Source organism: Pteropus alecto, unplaced genomic scaffold (genome assembly GCF_000325575.1).
Source record: "Pteropus alecto unplaced genomic scaffold, ASM32557v1 scaffold35, whole genome shotgun sequence".
In the NCBI taxonomy this organism is placed as follows: Eukaryota; Metazoa; Chordata; class Mammalia; order Chiroptera; family Pteropodidae; genus Pteropus; species Pteropus alecto.
In genome coordinates, this window is record NW_006437828.1 from 8,411,504 (window position 1) to 8,418,691 (window position 7,188).

Here is a 7,188-nt window from a genome sequence, read left to right on the forward strand (position 1 = left end):
CACCGCCCCTCCCCACCCCCCACTCCCCCAGACCAGGCTACAACGCGCCCTTTCGGCATCATAGCTGGCTTGCACCATTTTGTCAACTCCGGAATTTCGGTCTAAGTTTAACTGTCAGCGAACTCCGGCTATAGTGTTTCGTATCTCATTTCATGGACCAGGGCGGCTCGTATAAGATAAAATCCATCACACAACTTAACACTCCGTTCAGCCCATGGAGAGGCCCATAATTTAGCATTATGCTCGTGAGAGACCCACTGCAGCCGTTACAGTCAGAATAAATTCCGCCTCCCTCACACTCTCTACCTCTCGCCCTGCCAATATCCGTCAGAAGAATGGGTCTCCGAAAGGACAGCAGAAATAAACCTAACGCTTATACGAAATCTTCTCTTCGTCTTAAAAAATAACAACAAAAAAGAGAACACTGACTTCATGAGCCATTTTTCCCCCTTTGCTGCTGTGACTTTCATCTCTACAGGATATAGAGAAAGAAAAATCTGGAACATTTTTGTTATCGAGCTTACGAGGAGAGGGAGAGAGGGAGGGAGGGATGGAGGGAGGGAGGGAGGGAGAGACAGACAGACAGACAGACAGACAGACTGTTTCATCTTTCTTTCCCTGGCAAGCTGGAAGTTTTTCTGACCTTGCTTGTGGTCACTCAGTTCATAAATATCCTAATTTACTGTCAGGAATAAAATGTATGTTTGCTCAAATGATCTAAAAAGCAAATTTTATCGTACTTCACTCCTAGACCCAGAGCATAAGATCACGAGCAGATGATAGTTAGCCAAAGGCTTTCAGAGCAAGAAACGGCATTCTTAGAATTAAAAAGTGAAAATGTACAATTTAAAAACTAAGTCGGCAAGAGACTTTCTATCATTTTAACAAGTAATGGACAGAATTCCAGCAGCTTAAAAAGAAAAGTACATAGTTTTGAAAACTCCCAATTTCATCCTCCTTCCTGAACTTTCTGAAACTGGCAGGTCGATGAATGACTGAAATACTGAATTTCAAATTAAACGTAAAAAAAAAAAATGTGTTCAAGCATGATCGCTAAGCCTCGTCAATATCCGCTGCCTGGTAGGAAGTGCCTTTCCATTAAGACCCAGCCAGTGTCTCTCCCCACGTGGCCGTGGAGGTATACTGACTGGCAGTGGTCACTGTCAATATCTACCTGTAAAGTCAATTTAGTATTCAGTGAAAAGATCACTGAAGAACAGAAAACAATATATACTCATTGAAACAGGATTTAGACTGCAGCGTTACTAAAGCGATTCGTGTGTAAAGAAATGAACACTGCTTGCAAAAATCACTTCCGACGCACTTGGGAGAAATCCAAACGCTTCCTGCGAACAAGCTGGGGCATAGCTCTGAACACGGGTGCGGTCTGAAACTCAATGTGCAGACATCCCTCTCCCACAGTGTCACCCTAAGAAAAATTTGGTGTCCCTTTGCTGTGTTTCCACAATTCCCTACGTATCCTGCTCTTAAAGCACTAGCCACTCTGTACCATTCATTGCTGGTTTATGGATCTGTCTCCAGTTTTGAGAGGCTAACATGAGAATAAAACTTCCAAAAAACATTTCGATCTCGGGTCCCTCTGAGTGTTTCCCTTTGCAGTCTGTCTATAGCTCGTTGCACTCTATTTCTAATAGATTTACAGAGATTTAACACTCGAAAGCCCCGAATTCAATGGCCTTAGGTTGGGAAACATCGGTTCATAATAAACATTTTGATTTCAAGAGTATTTTCACATTGTCTGCCAGAGATGAATGTTCTCATGGCACATAAGCCGGTGGGTCCTTTCCTCCTTCGGGCCTCTGAGGTCATTGCCATGGCTCTGCTTCTATAGTAAAGGTGCTGATCTGCTTATCAAACGACCTGCACATCTTCTTGAAAGCATTTTTAATTCTGAGAAGGCAATAACCATCTTTTGGCTCTGTGAGGAGTAAGTAATATAATGATTATCTATCACACGTCAGTGTCACTACCTGAATCCATACCCATCTCCATGCATTTCTGGTTCCTTCGGACTCTGTGAGCCTCCTCCCTTTCCCTCTCTTCCATGTTTATTGGGCACCTGGCCCCTAGTAGGCATTAGAAAAAATCGAATCTGGATAAGTCTTTGCTATTCAAAGACCACAAGCATGAGCCTCCATTGGGAGCTTGTTGAAAATGCAGACTCACTCTTACTCAGGGCTTCTGACTCAGAATCTGCATTCTACTCCAAGTGATTCATATGCACATTAAAATTTGAGAAGCACTGGGAGAAATCCTCAATGAAAGAAAGCCAGGGAAACTGGTTAGGAGCCCGTCTAAGTGAAGAGATCATGAAAACCTGAAATGGAAATGTGCAGCTGAGACAGTGGAAAATAGTGAAAAGATCTGATGTGATTTGTAGGAGCTTTGGGAATCCCTGTCCCCAAACCCCACACCCCATTTCAAGAATAGCTGCTGAACATCTGTCACCCCCATCCGGGAAAAACAATGTGGGGGAAAAAAAAAAAAGAAAGAAAGACTTGGGACTGGGCGCAGAGGTCACCGGAATGCCAGGCATTCTGTTGAATGCTGTCCAGTGCCCTTGGTCACCTGACTCCCCGGGGGCGTGAACCTCCAACTGTCTTTGACTAGGCTGTTTTACGGCGTTGTAGAGACAGAACATTAATTGGGGAAAACTGATAACAACACAAGTCATTCTTCTCTATAACAATGCAAATCAATTTTTGTCCAGGAGAAAAGAGAAATATTTATAAAGCAAACTCTCTTTTGAACCAGGTTTAATTTCTTAGCGATTCCCTCATTAATGAAAGAGTTAAAAAGGAATCACTGGGACGTGTTCTCTTGATATTTGCAAGGCAGCCGTGACTTCGCTGCCACGGCGGATGTTGGCACCCACTGAACTGTCAGCTCCGCAAAGCAGGGCCCCGGTCTCAGCAGGTGGGCACTTGGTGAACTTTAATCAAATCGACATCCAGGTAATAAAGGGGAAAAGGAATCCAATTGGTAAGCAGTTTTTCCTCCTCCTGTGTGTGCAGAGGGAGCTCTGGCCCTGAATTTCAGAACGGCAGATGGGATAACAGGCCATGAACGATGAATAGGAAAACCTAGGTGGGCTCCAGCACCCGGATCTGGGGCAGGTCATTAAAGAAATGACAAGGCGGGTAGTTCCGTGGTTGAAGAAAACGCATCGAGAACGAGAGGAAAAAGAACACATTCTACAACGCTTTTCTTTCCAAAGAAATGGGGACACACATACGCGTGTACACACACACACACACACACACACACAGAGTGATGTGTCTATATGGTTGTCACCGCTTTCTGGCTTCTACGACAGCCGGAAATAGCTCACGGCGCACAGACACACACTGATGCCAGCAGAGTGGGAGTCCCAGGATGGCCAAAGCATCGTGACCACCATGTTCCTAAAACCTCAGTGTCCCCACACCATGGACATCCCGAAACAGGTCTCCATTTTCTGGGTGCTCGATTGACTGTCAAAAAGGAGTGGCACCTTACCTGTCCTCTGAATCCTGGATAGTGTAAGAGGCTATATACGTGGTTAACCTTCCCCACCACACACACACACACACACACACACACACCCTCCCTACCTACTTAGTACCTGTAAAAATATCAAAACTAAAGGGGGGGGTGGCAATAGGACAATGCACTGATTATTCCTGCTTTGGGGTCAAGCAAAATGCTTCCTAGCGAAGCGGCCGGCCTTCCCTCCATGACGGTTAAAAATGCCCATGGATGTGATTCGCTTACAGTGTCCCCGGGCCCTAAGAAGGGAGCCTGGCTTTTAGCTGATGGGACTGCCACCTAGCTCACAGTATTATCGAGTTTTACATTCTTAGCACCATGAATATGGACACTGTCTCCACCTCTTCCCCTTCCTGCAGGCTGACCCCGGGCCGCTCCCCACGCAAACCCGAATCTCAAACCCGAATCTCGTGCTCTGAAAAGTGTCAGTGTTCATCCCAGGGGGCTGGCATTGTGGCCGGGACATCAGCAAACCCCAAGGGTACTACTGCTTGCAAAGCTCGGTCAGAACTTCACTGGGTGCAGAGAAAAACTCTTTACGTCACCACATGAAGAAGGATTGCGTGACGCTTTCTGAAGGGAGTTAAAAGTACACGAAAGCTTTCAGGTGTTCTTGCCAGGAGACCCCCGGGAATCGGGTAACATCTCTCCTTGGTGTCTGATCAATGTGTTCCTTCTGCCATCCCAACACAGGGCTCCTCCGGGGGCGGTCGGTCTGTGTCGGACACGCCAACGTTCATGACCTCATCTGCCTGGTGCCACAGTGTCTGATGAAGCGCAATTATGCTGCCATCGAGCTCCTCCGCACTCTCTCAAAGCCACGTGGTCACCGATGGGGCTGTGACCTGTTACTTCCCAGTCAGTCCTCATTAAGGTAAATTGTCTCAGAATAATGTCTATTTAACCAGCAGGGCGCCCGCTAATTTTCTTTTCTTTTCCAGATTTATATTAACGTAATAGATCTGGGTGCTCTGGGTCTTAGACACCACGCATTTACAACACCATGATCCTTCTGACTTCAGAAGGCCCGGTGGCCACCGAATGCGGGGTGACCAGAATGCAGAAGGTCTCCCCCGCTTTCACCCTTCTGCATGGCCAGGGGTGTCTGTCTCTCCTGAGACGGCCTCTTGAACTTCCAGCCGCGGTACGGGTGCTTTGTAATCACTGCCATCACCCAAGAAACGCTCACTGCGTGTGGCAGGGGTTTGTGTTCCGTGTCCCCCTAGAATCCCCTACTTCCCCCACCCCCATATTCAGCATGGTGCCAGGCACGTGGTACAGGGCTCAACAAACACTTGTGGAGTGCCCGGAATGACAGCTGGGAGCACGTCACATCCTCACACTAGCGGTCACGCCGGGCAGCAAGACCCGCCAGAAACAAGACATGCTCACGGATCCAAACAGCTAAGGAGCAGAGGCAGGCGTGCATTTACTGAGCATCTACTATGTGCGTGGTTTTGGCACTCGGCAGGAAATAAAGGCACTTGGGGGTTACAATCAAGACGCGGCTTGCACAGATTTTGCTGGAGAGAGCTGATTTTTAAAAAAAAAATTGCAAAAATAAACAAGTATGATGTAAAATGGGGGAAATGTCTGTCATAAACATAAGACGCAAGATTCCTCAGGGGAGGAAAAAAAAAAAATCAAATCCAATTAGGTATTTTCCGATGGCCTTTCCATGTCCTTTCTGAGCCAGGCTGCTTCACCTCGGGTCCTGACTGCATTTCATATGCCCACGGCAATGCCATCATCTTCCGAAAAACAGTTTCCACGGCTCCTCCCGCCTGGTTTTGCAGCATTATAAGGAGCATGGAGTGGATTCCTTCTCTGAGGCAACCAGTTTCCTAGGCAATTAAATGCTGTTTATATTCCAAACTCCGTACTTGGGCTGAAATTGTCAAGCTTAGTATTACCTGAGTGTTGCTTAGGATGTATCCCCAGCTAGTTCACGCTACTGTAACTGCCATCTATTAAAATTTCCAATCTGTTCTCTCCTCGAGGGATCACACAGTACTTGGCAAAGGTGCAGCTTCTAAATTCTGCAAATTATACTCACATACATATATATATATGTATGTGAGTATAATATACATATATATATATACATATATATAAATATATATTTTTGAAATGGCAAGGCTTGCAAATTACTGTACCAAACTGACACCCCAATCTGCTCTCCCTTAACTGGAGAGGCTGTGCCGTGTTCCTCCTGCGTGCATAGACGCTTCCGTATTGGTTCCTTCAAAATGGCACGACGTAGACGTCAAACTTTCGTGAGATTCCTCCCTGAGGCCGCTGAAGCAAGATGTTGGTTTGTGTCACTTCTAGGAATGGACAAGGCTAAGTTGTTCGCAAGGAGTATTAAACCATATGAACTGGATATTAAAGAAAAAAATTATTTGTCCCCAAATCGACATTGCTTTTTGAGAATGTTGCTGTTTCTTTGGGGCCACTTCTCATGGTTTTGTGTCTGACTGGAAAAGTGAGACAATGTCTGTATTTCCATCTTATAGGCTTCTTATTAGAGGGACAGCCATGGCCTCTGTATTAAAATAGGGACATTTCAGCGGTTATTATAGTTTATTAGGGGTTCCCAGGCCCTGAACAGGGGATGAGGGATCAAAGCAGAAGTCTTTTGGTTTAAAACAATTTTTTAAAACGCAGAATGTGTGCCTCGTTCCTCCTGCTCCTCTCTGCCTTATTCTCAGAGTTCTAGCCTCTGATGAGAATGTCTTTATGCTCTTTTTTTTCCTGGGGAAAAAATTATTGTCTATCCTGCAAAGTTCAGATCCTGCCTTGTCTGCAAAGACTTCCTGCCACTTCCATCAGCAGGTCGTCACTGTCCCTGAGTTCTCGAAGCTTGCCGCTCCTACTCTGTTGACAATCACCTCGTGGGCTTTGTCCCGTCGTTTATGGTTTATGTGGAGACACCTCGGAGTGGCCGGTGACTGGGACGCAGGCGCTGTCATTAAAACCTGGCCCGCCCAGCCACCCGAGGAGGGTCTGACCACCATTTGCCTATTAAATGCTCACATGTCGCTCAGGTCACACAACTTTGGTTAGTAATGGCAAAAAAAAAAAATCACACACACACACACATCATTCTACTTTCAAGATCTGGCCCCGCCCAATCACCTGCCGTTCACCTGGTCAGGTACTAAAGCCTCCTCGTTGTCTTCACACGCTGGAGAAGAGCGCCGCCAACTGTCGCAGGAATGAAACAGACCCACGTCTAGCCCTAATTTTCAGCTAGGCGTTAGGAGCGTCCCTTCAACTCCATCTCCGAAGACAGGGACCCTCTTCCACACGTTTCTTCTGTCCCCCCAAAGCCTCCCGGCGCGTAAGCACCTGGCCTAGGTGTGGCCTTCGCGGCGCGCGCGTCACAGACAGCAGCCGCGTCACAGACAGCAGCCGCCGGCTTGGAGGCCGCTGCGGGTGGCCCTCCCAGTACGCGCCCATGCCCAGAGAGCGGTGGCGAGGGCGCAGGGAAAGGCCGGGGCTCTGTCCCAAGCCAAGCCGCCAGACGGACGAAGCCAGGGGTGTCCCGCCTCCAGGCCACCTGCTCCCCCGGGGGCCGGCACGCGAAGAAGGCGCAAGAGAGAAACGCGCGGGGCGCGCGCGCCGGGGGCCGGCGGC

At 47.7% G+C, this 7,188-nt stretch overlaps 1 protein-coding gene across 1 annotated transcript in view; it reads right to left on the reverse strand.

Moving 5' to 3' along the window:
* ENOX1 (ecto-NOX disulfide-thiol exchanger 1) overlaps positions 1–7,188 on the reverse strand; it is a 286,775-nt gene that overhangs the window by 114,157 nt on the left and 165,430 nt on the right. The gene's annotated exons all lie outside the window — the stretch shown is intronic.